We start from the raw sequence: 14,135 nt of genomic DNA on the forward strand, positions 1-14,135 counted from the left end.
ACTTAACTACAGGCTTGCTCTCTGTGGAAGCAAATCTAGCCTTAGAACACTCCACAGACAAGACGTTTTGGGCTGAAGACAGACACTGAGAACATGCTACTCACTAAAAGCTTGGGGTCTGGGGAAGAAGATCTATCCTCCAAACATTGAGAGGAAAACATACTTGTGGAAGGAGACAGTGTGGGAAAACTCCAGTTACTACAGGCTTATTCTCTGGGGCAATAAATCTAGTCTCAGAACACTCAACAGACAAGACATTCAGGGATGAAGACAGGCTTTGAGAGCATGGTTCTTTCTGCAGGCTTGCTCTCACCAGAAGCACATCTAGCCTCAGACACTTAGCAGACAAGACATTTGGGCCTGATGACAGGCTTTGAGACCATTCTACTTACAACAGGCTTACTCTCTGGAGAAGCACATCTAACCTCACAACACTCAGTGGACAAGACATCTTGGGATGAAGACACACTCAGAACGTTCTACTTACTACAGGGTTGTCTCAGGGGAAGCACATTTACTCTCTGAACACTAAGAGGAAAAGATACTTGTGGGAGGAGAGACTCTGGGAAAATTCCAGTTACTACAGGCTTGCTCTCTGTGGAAGCACATCTACTCTTTGTACACTCAGAGGAAAACATACTAGCGGTAGGGGCCACTCTCTGGGAACATTCCAGTTACTACTGCAGGCTTGCTCTCTGGAGAGGCACATCTAGTCTCAGAACAGTAAGCAGAAAAGACATCTGGAGACGAAAACACACTCAGAACATTCTCCTTATTATAGGCTTGTTCTCTAGGGGAAGCATATCTACTCTCTGAGCACTCAGAGGAAAATATACTTGTGGCAGGAGACATTTTCTGTGGGAACATTCATGTTACTACAGGATTACTCTCTGGAGAAGCACATCTAACCTCTCAACACTCAGCAGACAACACATCTCTAAGGACTGGGTTTGCCAAATATTTAAACCTATGTGTGAACTCTTTTGTTTTGTCAAATGTCTTGTCTGCATATGTTGTGTTGATATTTCTGTGTGAATGAAAGTCTGTGTCTCTGTTTTATCTGATACTTTGTAAGGTTGTAAATTTACCCAGTCAGAAAGAGCAGAAAGGCTAAGCTGGACTGTCCTTGAAATGTCAAGTTACCTCCCTTCTTCAACCCTCCCAGATCAGTTTCAGAGGAGCAGAAAAACAGAGAGGGAGAGAAAGGGAGAGAAAAATTATTTTACTGTTTAGTTTACATAGTTGGTAAGAGCAAATAAAAGAATGTAGGAGATGTGTCAGGTCAGGAGTAGAAAGAAATAAGTTATGTGAAGTTTTAAAGTGACTTTAATCAAAGCCCACCAGAGGGAAAGATGAGAAAGTGTAAGTAGGTAGAAATGAGAGGAGCATGGGTACTGTGTGATCTGGGGGAAAAAAAGAGGGAGAGAATTTCTCTTTTCCTCTCAGTCCAAAGGCAGGCTAACCAGCATTTAACCATTTCCTGCCTTCTCACCCAAAGGAGAAAAGATTATTTAGATTGAACTTAAATACATAGTAACATCTTATGAGCTATCTTGTCTTATGGTAAAATGTAAAGGAAAGTTGGATAATCTGAGTAATGAGATTGAGAGATTTGGAAAGATAAAGGTTTGATTGAAAATATGGAAGGCAGATAAAGTTCAGGAACAAATGGGAGTTATTTAAACCCCTCCTGTCCCTAGATAGTTGTTCTGGATCTTTGTGTTAGTTTTAGATGGTTTAGGTATGTTGTGAGGGTGTGAGGAAGTATTTTAAGAGGACAGAAAAATTACTTTATGGGACTGCAATTTACCATAGTCTTAAGCTCTGATTACAGGGATAGTTAAGTTATCATAAAATCAAGTGAAATAGACTTAAGGCCGACACAGCCTAGCAAATTTCTATAATCAAAAAGTTATATTAAGTGATTATCAAGTGATAATGTGTCCACATGTTGATGAGGAGATTAATTTCTGTGCAAGGCGATGTGGGGATGCATTCACCTGAATGGAGAATGGGTTGCTTCAAGTTTTAAATATATAATAGTAATTTATCTGTATGTTGTCATATTAGGAATTACATTGGTAAATTAATGATGAATGGGTTAAGAAGTTGTTAAGTGAGGGGAAGTTCTTATGAATTTTGTGTAAAAGTTGCTGTGCTGTAAATTTTCTATTGAGAAAATGGGAATCCTTGAAAGAAAAGGAGTGTGATTTTTAAGCCTGTTTCAGCTAAGGATATATTTGTGTATGTTAATCTAGAGGTTTATGCTCTACTACACTCATTCTGCAATAATATAGGAATAAATAGGACTTAATTCCAATGTTTAAAAGTTCATTTTTGCTTTAAGGGAGAAGTTTTTGTCAAAATTATTTTGTTATCACTTATGAAATTCATGAGATTGTTAACTTAGTTATTTGAGGCTACTGTTTTTAATGCTAAAACCTAAAATTGTTAATTGATTACTGTGTATAGAAAGGAGGGTGAAAACTTTATTTGTATTGGTTCTACCCATTTAGTACAGTCCTCCTGTAGGTATAAAGAGTTAGCGGGCAGGGGCACTAGCATCAGCCCCACTCTCTGGGATCTGTACCTCTTATTTTATAAGATTTCCAAGGCCCTTGGAAACCATCTGTGTGGGCAAGGTCATTAGCCATAGGAAAAGAACTTGTTTAGGTTACGTAGCTCCTAAACAAGGAAAGGATTTTTAACAATTGGCTTTCATACCAGGACAAATGTAAAATTGAAAAGGAAAAATGTTAAATGGAATCCCTTATGTATGGAATCCCTTATGTATGTAAGTCCTGGCAAATCTTTATTGCTTATTGCAACTCCATGAGAATAAAATAAATGTATTTGACTCCAAGCTGTGATTGGTGAAACTTGATGTTTGCATTCTTAGGACCACAGTTAATCTTGTTTTGAGTTTGAACTTAGGAATAGTTGTCTACATTAAATCAATATTTGGTGGAATGCGATTAGCTACAGAGAAGAGAGAGAGAGAGAGAGAGAGAGAGAGAGAGAGAGAGAGAGAGAGAGAGAGAGAGAGAGAGAGAGAGAGAGAGAGAGAATGAGAGTGTTACCTGAGTCTGATTATCTAGTCATGTCCTTGCTTTTCCTCTTTATGGGATGTTTCTGAAATTGAAACAAGTAGTAGAAGATGTGAGCATGTGGAATTTTGCTGTTTTCAATGCAATAATTGGGTGAATTGATATTCTTGTATAATTTTGCAAAGGATAAATTCCTTGGAATAAGAACATTCTTTCTGAATGATATGCGAACAAGAAGATAAAAGAAAGGAAACAAAGATACAAACACAATGTTGAATCATTATCCTATAGACTAAGGTTAGGATTTAAAAACAATGGTAACAAAGGTAAATCTGTAAGGAATAAGGTTTTTTTATGTTACAAAATGATGATAGAGCAATTGAGTTGTGATACAATTGACTGAATTAATTACTGGGATTAAATGAGAGATATCTTCACAGTTTGGGAAAAAGAATTTCAGTCTAGGTTTCTCAGAGGCAGATAACCTCTGGTAATATTTTGCATTGATAGAAAAGTTAAATATTTCTGTTTTGATTTGAATTCATTTCATGAACATAAGATGAAGTTAGTGTTTGCCTTTATCATTTGTGTACCATATTCTTTTAGACTGAGCATGGTTAGAAATGGATAGAGAACCTTCTAGCACAGCAATAATTTATGTGCTTAATGGCAAATCTGATTTTACGTTATTTATTCAGGAACTAGAACAAATGTAGAAAGGCATGCAAGCTATTTAAGACTTGCTTTAGATGTTCCTCAAACAATGTGAGATTATAGTAATATCTGAGACTGACTGATTATTGGATCTTGCTATTTTAAGATTTTATGGGACTGTTTACTGATTGTTCTTCTGAATCTAACTGTGTGAAAGACTGTCTGAGTCACTGAACAATGATGCCAGTGAGCCTGTGAGATACTGGTGAGTGGGATAGGTTTAGTGAAGACTTCTCAGATTGTAATTCTTCCCCCAGGGGTGAGGTAAGACCTAGAGGCTCAAGGTTACAATATTTTTAGAATAGAATAGTTCCATATAAGGATAAACTGTGTAGTGTATTAGGGTCTCAATGATTGGATAAAACTTACATAATTCCTCAATGTCTTCATTTCAAAAGGGATTGGTTAGATTTCGTGTCTAGAATGTAAGATCATATTCTCAGCTAATGAGGATAATGGTCAGTGGGGGAGGAGGGACTTGCATTAGGGTCTATATACATTACTGCCTTTTCTTTGTCTTTGTCTTTCCTACTCCAGGTGAACTGGTATAGGATTGTCCCGATTCTTGAGAATCTAGTGAATAAACTTTCTGTCATCACTTCGAGAGGCCTCTGAGTAATTAATTTAAGTAGGGACCTGAGCCATCCCACACACTGGTATGAACTGAAAAAAGGTGATCTCATGGGAAGGTTGGGAGAATAAGTTTTCTGCTTGAGCTGAGGTAGGATTCTTCTCGTTCAATTTCCCCACTGACGTCTGGCAAACTTTAAGCCTGGCTAAGTACCAGTTGACAATCTACCCCTACCTGGAATTGACATGAAGTTAAGGAGATATTCCACTGAAATGTCCCTACTCTTAATGGCAATTTCCTATAACCAAAAGTTTTGTAAACATAATACCAAATCTATTAAAGAATAGATTGTTCATAGGGGAACATCTGAGGGTTAAGTCCAAAAATTAAGCTATTAGGTGGCTTAGGATTTTAGACCAACAACAATAAGTTAGGGTCCTTTAATTCTTAGTAATAGTATGGAGATCATCAGGTCAAGGGCCTGTGAAGTTAGCATACAGTCATTATTAATTTTTGTCTCAGTTGGTTAATGTTAAAAGAAAACCAGTTTGTGGTCTATATTGTAAATGCTTTAAAAGAATTGCATGACCAGAAGTTGGAATTATTTTATGATGTGATATGTACTGTGTTAAAAATGATTATTATATTTATGTAAGTACTGGAGCCTGTTATTGACACCTTAGTGAAATCTCATCCTCCTGATGGGGAAATGGATAGTTAATTAATGTAAAATGTAAAAAACCTGTATTCTAATGTGGATTTCTTAAACATGACAATTGACCAAAGTTCCAATTTTGATTTTGTAAGAGTGATAGGAATAGTAATCTGAAATTGCATTAAGTAGGAGAGTGGACATTTGGATTTCTACAAGAAGATACAGGGAAGAAGATGATGAGATGCTGTGTTGAAGATGGCTTGAATGAATATCCAGACCAGAAAGATGCAACAGATGATGATCCTCCCCCACCCCCATTGCTGTATGAGATAAAACTTTTAAATGGACAATTCATTGATTCACCTTTTTCTTTTGGGTCTCTATTTCTGGACTTATGAAGGGAATTGGCCCCTTGTAATTTGTCAACGTGTCAATCAGCCTAATATCTGAGTGATCAGACTAGTGCCAGCACTGACTCAGTGGCCTGTGGTGTCACAAGATCCTGGAACCTTAAAATTAACATTCATGGCAGAAAAGACTATTGTTGTTTAAATTGTTCGTGTTAGTTGCTACACCTTTTCTTTGCTTTGCTGCAGGTATTTTCTTTTGCCTCTGACCTGAGGCCTTAGCGATTTGTATTGCTATGTACCAGGTTGCACTGGAAGAAGTATTCCCACAATGGTGTGAAGTCTTCAAATTGCAAGAAATAAGAGAGGGGGGATTGTGAGAGATGATCTCTCAGAAGTGAAGCCTCCTCAAAGAGTTAATTGTTTCTTGTACTGTTGAAACACACTCTCTTGAAAAACTACATCTGCAGCTGGCTGACTTTGCAGAGAAACACGTTTTGTAACATATCTTGTACCGTACCCAACTTTCCTTTTGTCCAGACCTTGTTTCAGGCACGTAGTAGAAAGAAAGAATAGCATGTGCCCTACTCCTCCCCCAATCTAAACTGCTTACCCTTGCAAAACTTCCCACCAAGTGTGTGTTCTTTGCTGCTAGGGAAGATTTCCTCAAATAGAGGAAATAGAGGAAAATGTCCTGAAGCCCAGCCAATGGGATAAGGGGAATGGAGTTAGGGAGGGGGAGCTCACATTAGGGTATAATAGACCCTGCTTTCTATAACCACCTAATAGTCCTTGGCCAGCACTATTAGTGCGATGGGGGGTAGGGAGGGAGGAGTACCCTTTCTCAGGAGAAAGCAATAAACTTCCTTTTTGCCTTTCTTAAGAAAAGTCTCTGCAATTATTTTCAGGGGTCCCAATACCCATACCACATATGGGGAAGCACATCTACTATCTGCAGACTCAAAGGGAAAGATACTAGTGGCGGTAGACACTCTCTGGGAATATTCCAGCTACTACAGGCTTGCTCTCTTTTGAGACCATTCTACTTACTATAGGCTTCCTCTATGGGCAGTATGACATATAGTCTCAGAACATAAGCAGACAAGACATCTAGGAATTTAGACACACTCAGAACATTCTACTTATTACAGGCTTGTTCTCTAGGGGAAGCACTTACAATGTCTGAACACTAAGAGGAAAATATACTTGTGGCAGAAGAGACTCTGGAAACATTCCAGTTACTACAGGCTGTTCTATGGGGAAGTCCATCTAGCCTCAGAACAATCAGAGGAAAAGTTTCTTGTGGCCAGAGACACTCTCTCTGGGAACATTCCAGTTACTACACTCTTACTGTCTGGGTAAGCACATCAACTCTCTGAACACTCAACAGACAAGACATTGGGGATGAAGACAGGCTCTGAGAATGTACTCCTTATGACAGGTTTCCTCTCTGGGGAAGCACATCTACTCTCTGAACACTGGGAGGAAAAGACACTGGTGGAGAAACTCTGGGAAAACTCCAATTGCCACAGGCTTGCTCTCTGGGGAAGCACATCTGTCATCTGAAGACTCAGAGGAAAAGATACTTGTGGCAAGAGACACTCTGTGAACATTCCAGTTACTACAGGCTTGCTCTCTGGGGAAGTATATCTAGACTTACATCACTGCAGACAAAACATTTAGGGCTTAAGACTGGCTCTGAGAGGATTCTACTTACTACAAGCTTGCTCTTTGGGGAAGAACATCTACTCTGAATACTCAGAGGAAAAGACACTTGTGGCAGAAGATACTCTCTCTAGGAACATTCCAGTTACTACAGGCTTCCTCTCTGGAGAAGCACATCTATCCTTAGAACACTCAGCAAACAATACATTTGGGGATAGAGACAGGTTTTGAGAGCATTCTACTTACTACATGCTTGCTCTCTGGGGAAGCTCATCTAATGTGACTATTCAAAGGAAAAAATACTTGTTGCAGGAGACACTGTCTGAGAACATTCCAGTTTCTAAAGGCTTGCTCTCTGGGGAAACACATTGAGAGAGAAAATGAAGTCTTTCAAACATTCTTCATGAAAAAAACAGAGCTGAAGAGAAAATGTGACTTTCATATACAAGACTCAAAAGATGCATTAAAAGTGTGTACACAACCCAGGTAAGTGGGATCTAATAAGCCCTTCTGGCAGGATTTAGTGAGCTCCTGGGTGATCCTAGGCAGGCCACCTACGCAGTTCAAGTCCATAAGGTCCCCCCTGTCTGGTTAATAGACCTGGTGGAATTGTGATAGAACCAGGACTATGGGAAAAGAACAATCTAAATTAGTTAATTCAAAGTGTCTCCCTAGCATTCCAGAGGATAGTCCTCTTGAACGTATTATCAGGAATTGGGATGAACTACCAAAATATAAGGGAAAGGATAAGAAAAAGATGATGAAATATTGTTGCATCATCTGGGGTGGCATCTCACTCAGAGGTGATGTATCCTGGCCAAAATATGGCTCTTCCAAGGATTGGGTATGCCAACAACTGAATTTACATGTCAATTCTAAAGAACCCTTTAATCCAGACGAATGTGGATATGCAGTCCTATGGTTGCCAGTGCTGGGGCAATTTGTATTGACACAATCAGAGGGGGGAAAAGCCTGAAAAGGGATCAGACGAACAGAAGCCCCACCCCTGGGACCCCCTTCTCTCCCTTCCTCCAACACCAAGGCTTCCTGATCCAGTTCCAGCTCCAGTACCTCCATCCTCCGCGCCTCCTGAGGCAGTTGTAGAAGGTGGGAATCTGATTGATCTTGCTGGGCCAAGCACACCCCCACACACTCCTCTCTGAATAAGATACAGGAAGTACAGGAGGGCAGAGGAGACCCAACTTTTGGACTCTGTCGCTACGGGATGGCCGACCTGTATTCAGGCCATGGTACCCATGGCCACCCTGGTGGAGGAGAGTTGGAAGCTGACTTTTGGAAGAAGCCTTCTAGTGAGTGTCCCTCATCAAGTGAGAACTATTTTGAACCCCAAAGCAGGAAATATGAGGCTGTTCTATTAGAAAAGGATGATCTAATAATAACCCATGAAAATAATTTAAATTCTGCTTCTTTTCTCACTGCAAGTACTGAACTAAGTTCAGAGCTATAACATTGCATGGGTATCATCAGCCTTCAAACTAAAGTGAGGGAGGACCTCCTTGAAACAAATTTGTTTATAGATGGGTCTTCTAGGGTAATAGAAGGGAGAAGAATAAATGGATATGCTATTATAGATGAGGGTAAGGGGTTCTTGGTCGAGTCTGGAGGACTGCCCAAGACATGGTCTGCCCAAACCTGTGAACTATATGCACTAAATCAGGCTTTGAAGTTACTAGATGGAAAGGAAGGAAACATTTATACTGACTCCAAGTATGCTTGGGGAGTGGTGCATGTATTTGGGAAAATATGGGAAGAAAGAGGTATGATTAACAGTAAAGGGAAAGATTTAGTCCATATGACTCTAACAGGTAGGGTTATGGAGAACTTACTTCTGTCCAAGGCTATTGCCAATACACATGTTAATGGGCATCAGCTTGGGCAGTTTTTTGAAGCCAAAGGAAATTGCTTTGCTGATGAGGAAGCCAAAAGGGTAGGAAAAGGAGGATTAGAGCAGGGAGAAACTATGTTGGTGTTGATCCGTTCATTTCCTCCCAGTCTTCCTTTCCTATCCTTTTCTCAGGAAGAAAAGGGTAAGACTCAGGACCCTGGAGCGCAGAAGAACGAGTAAGGTCCCTGGTTCCTCCTCAATGGTCGAGAAGTTCTACCCAAAGCAAGTATAAGGCAGGTGCTACAACACCTGCATCAGAGCAACCATTGGAGTGTCCAAAACCTGTGTGATGCTTTATTAACCTGGTTTGTTTCCCCAGGCCTGTATATTCTGGCAAGACAATTGGTGGACGGTTGCCTTGTTTGTTGAAGGACTAGCAAATCAACCCAATGCCAGGTCCCGCTTGGAGGGAGGTCTCCAGGGATTAGACCATTCCAGAGCATCCAGGTGGACTTCAATGAGCTGCCCCCAGTGGGCTGTTTGAAATACTTGCTAGTCCTAGTAGACCATTTGACCTCTTGGGTGGAGGCATTCCCTGTGGATCAGGTAACTGTGCAAGCAGTCAGCCGGGTACTACTAGAGCAATTATTCCTAGATATGGGATGGTAGAGAGAATAGACTCAGACCAAGGGACACTGCTAGAATCCTCTAACTCCTACATCTAGCCCTAGAGATGCCTTGGGAATTTCATATTCCCTGGCATCCTCCCTAAGGTAGAAAGAATGAATCAGGAGATTAAGAGCCAGCTCACTAAATTGGCAATCAAGACCCAGTTACCCTGGACCAAATGTCTCCTGCTCAAATGTGTGTTTGTCCTCCATTGCCAAAGAAGATCATATCATCAGAGAAATAATGACATGACTTGCACTTGACTTTGTTTTCAGTGAGGGAGGGCTGTGCAGGTCACTAGCCTCACTTCTCCTCCAGAGTCATCTGAAGCCAGTGACCAGAAATTGATCAGGATGACTGGAGATGACCCAGGATGAGGCAAGCAACTTGCCCAACGTCACACAGCTAGTGAGTGTCAAGTGTCTGAGGTGAGATTTGAACTCAGGTCCTCCTGCCTCCTGCATTGGTGCTCTATCTACTGCACCACCTAGCTGCCCCTAAATGTCTCCCGCTGGCTCTTATTAGGATTAGGACCAAGCCTAGGTTGGATATTGGATTATCCTCATATGAATTCTTATATGGGTATCCATAACCTGGTGGGGAAAACAGGAACTGGGATCCAATATTAGATTGTAAAGACAAGGTGCTTAGAAATTACGTACAAACTTTGGTAAGACATCTCCATGCCTTACAGAACCGGGGTTTGATTGCTAAGACTCCACCATTAAGCTTCCCACTTCATCAATTCCAACCAAGTGATTAGGTGCTTATCCAAACTTGGAAAGAAGAAACTCACCTCACCATGGGAAGGACCATTCCAGATTCTGTTGACTTCAGATACAGCTGTCCAGACCCAAGAGCATGGATGGATTCACCATACCCAAGTGATGGGACCAGTAACTCTTCCTGTTGAATGGACAATTCACCCAGAGGAAACAGAAGAGGGGCTGAAATTACATCTGCAGCAGAAAACACCACCCATTGGTCAGATTCATGAGTTCTGAGCCCCTGCCGGTATCCATCAGAATTTTTATACTTTTGAGCACTGAAATCCTCTTGCTGTTCCTAGCTGTCTTTGTAGTAGGAATTTTTGCTTGTGTTTCTGTTTCTTTCCACAGCTATTTTACTTGCAACCAAAGCACAACACCATGGGGTCTCCCATGATCCTGGTTATATTACTCCTCCTACGGTACATACTGCCTTCCAACACTATCTCAGTTGGGGTTCCAGCAGCAAACTTATGTGAAAAGGATGGGGGTTACCCCATTAGACTCTGGATTAACATACCTCAAGAAGAAAACCCCCCAAACTATTCAATTTGATGCCTGTCAAGTATTGGATTATGGGGATTTATATCACCAGAGACAGACAACTCACCCACTCTGATGAATATTTGTGCCCTGACAGATCCAGGGACTTCTCAGGGGGATCCTGGCCTACTTGGAATAATGTTTGATTTACTACTTGGTTCCGAGGATGGACTTCCTCCACAGCTGACCGTAAAGTTGAGGCTAAAATTAATATGTTTAAGGGAAGTGCAGGGCCTATGTGCTTGGAGTTGCAAAGTAGCTCTGTGATCTTGACAATCAAAGATGCTAATGATTAAAGAATCAGAAAGAAGCAACCCAGAGGGGCTTGAGACTAAAGATGAGATAGCTGAGGGAATACATTCACAATGGTGTGAGAAGTCTTCAAAGGTGGACAAATAAGAGGAGGGATTGACTGGGATAGGTGAATACTTCTTAGAAACATGGTCAAATTAAGCAGGCCTAAGTTTCCTTTTCCCTAAAGTCACAGTTTCCTTTTCCCTAAAGTCACCTGATTAATAGGAACCTGAAATTTATGAAACCCAAGACCCTTTCTCTCAAGTGCCACCTCAGCCCACACAATCCAAGTAAGATTATGAATTTTGCTTAAAATCTGTATTGGCTGAACTTACATTTCCTTGTTCTGTGTAAGGGGATTAGTTTTCAGAGTTTAGATTGTAAGCCTGACCCCCAGTTAATGGGGGAAAAAGCCCACCTGGGAGGCAGAAGGGTTTGGGGGATTTCCACATTAGGGGTATATAATCACACTTTTGCCTTCTGTAAGCTACATCTCTTCCCTGACTGCTAGTTGGATTGGAGTGGCCCTTTCTTGCAAGATCATAATAAAATTCTTTTCTACTTTCTATCTTGAGAAGCCTCTGACTTTAATTTGGGTAAGGGTCTCTATATCAAACAAATAGAAGGAAAAACAGTCAACACATACACATATATAACATATATAACAGTATATAGTACACTGAGGAAAAATTCTGTGGGGGGAGACATGCTCTCTGGTAACATTGCATTTACTACAGGAGTACTCATTGTGGAAACCCATCTTGTCATAGCACACAGAGCAAAATATACTTTATGGCAGGAGATATTCTCTGGGAACATTCCAGTTACTACAGGGTTACTTGGTAATAGTATACTGTTAGTGATGATGTGTCAAATGTAGCAAATGTTGAGAAGGATGAAGACTAAGAAAATACCATCAGATTTGGCAATTTAGAAGTCACCAGTACCTTCATGGGAAGAAGCTTCATTTGGATGCTCAGGTTAAAAGTCAGGCTACAAAGAGTCATAAAAAGCTAGTGGGAAGAGTCCAAGTACAGGCAATGAGTACAGATACCCTTTCCTAGGAGTTTGGGCTGAGGAAGGGAGGAGACAGAAAAGTAGATTATAGCATAATGAGATGGCAGGGTAGTAAAAGTTTTTTGGTTTTTTTTTTTTTTTTCAGTATGGGGAAATGTTTGAATGAAACAAGGATAGCAGCAGTAAACAGGTAGAGGCTGAAGATTAGAGAAAGGAGGTAACTGAAGGGGCAATCTACTGGTAAAAACAGGAGAGGATGAGATGAAGGATACATGTAGAAATGTTGGCCTTCACAATTGTTGTCAAAGACTAGGGGGAAAAAAAGAAAAAGTGGGGGATGATATCAAGGGGTTCTGAGATGAAGAGGAAAATAGGGAACTCATGTCAAATGGCCTTATTACTTTTCTCATTAAAGTAGTGGGCAACGTCTTCAATTAAAAGAGAGGGAAGAGATGTTGGCATGGGATACTTGGAGAGAGAAGAGAAGGTATAGGATGGGGAGTGAAACAGAATCAATTAGGGAGAAATAAGAGGATAATAGTGAAGCCTGATCCCAATATATGACTGAAAAAGATGTGGTGATATTTCAGTTATGAATGATGAACCAACTGTATACTTGCCCAATGGGCTATCTTTCAATGTGAATAGCCAGTGAGGAGGGCCCCAGCAGACACCCTCTGTTGAACTATACAAAAGACGGGTACAAGAGTCTCACAACATGGGCAAACACAGATAAAGGCAATTTATTTCAATTCAACAAACACTTATTCATCAATCAGTCAAGAGGTAGTAATTGCCGACTATGTGCCAGGCACTATGCTAGCACCAACTTTCCTCAGTGCCAGGCATATCCTGGACTCTGCAGATAAGAAGACAAAAATGAAACAACTCCTGTCCTCAAGGAGCTTATATTCTACTAGGTAATATAACATATTTAATGATAAGTAGATTTAAAGATATATAACAAAAAAGATCATTTTGAGGGGAGCCAGGAATAGCTAGGTTGTTAGAAGGAACATCTATATCAATGAAAACAAAGATCCACTTGAGCATGTACAATGTGTTGCACATCTAGCCACATGGAATTCAGACATGTGTGTCACGTATTATATAACTACAATATAACAGTGCTATATTTTGGCTACTGGTAACTCACCAAGCCTAATTTGGCTCCACGTGTTCTTGTTGCTCCTTTTAATTCTTCATTCTTTGGGATCAGATAGTATACAATGACCCTTCAAACACTATAGTGGTCATATTCCTGCATCTTCTCCAAACCAAACAATTCATTTAAATCTATCAGACACTTATTAAACATCTAATATCTACACAGACCTCAGACACTTACTAGTTGTGTGACCCTGGATAAGTCATTTAACCCCTTTTGCTTTAGTACTTCATCTGCAAAATGAGCTGGAAAAGGAAATGGCAAAGCAATTATGAATTCAGAAAGGCTCTCTGAGAGCTGAGCTACCTGCATCATGTACAGCTAGTGTGCCTAAAACCTCTTAATTCTCAGATCAAAAGTGAGATTTTATTCACAATTTATTCATTACCAGAAGTAAGGCTTTTTCCTCTTCCAGACTGTACTCCTGCCAAAGACTCAATCCTGCAAATCTGACATGGCTACTCATGCTTGTATCTTTGCCAAGAAAATCCCAAATGGGGTCACAAAGAGCCAGACACAACTGAAAAGACTGAACAACAATATGCACAATGCACTGTCCTGGGGATGAGAATATGAAAATGAAAAAAAAAAATTCTCTGTCATTCCACTAAAGGGAGGACATGGAAATACATTGAGGAAATAGACACACAAATAGATATAATCTGATTTCTGTGTCAGACATGTTGGCTTTGAGATGCCTCAAGGACTAGAGTATATCCAGAAGAAGCTATCCAGCATCTAGTTGGTGATGTAGGATTAGAACACAGAAGAGAAAATAAGCAGAATCTGACATAAATCTGAATACATAGATGAACCGTCTATATATCTGATA

At 40.4% G+C, this 14,135-nt stretch overlaps 1 long non-coding RNA gene across 1 annotated transcript in view; it reads right to left on the reverse strand.

Annotated features, from left to right (window-relative positions):
- The window catches only part of LOC140506754 (uncharacterized), a 117,671-nt gene that overhangs the window by 25,585 nt on the left and 77,951 nt on the right, over positions 1-14,135 (reverse strand). Inside the window, exon 2 of the long non-coding RNA XR_011968071.1 lies at positions 10,311-10,473. This is a non-coding gene — a long non-coding RNA (uncharacterized lncRNA). The remainder of the gene's footprint in view (positions 1-10,310; positions 10,474-14,135) is intronic.

Source organism: Notamacropus eugenii, chromosome 5, assembly GCF_028372415.1.
Source record: "Notamacropus eugenii isolate mMacEug1 chromosome 5, mMacEug1.pri_v2, whole genome shotgun sequence".
Taxonomy (NCBI): Eukaryota; Metazoa; Chordata; class Mammalia; order Diprotodontia; family Macropodidae; genus Notamacropus; species Notamacropus eugenii.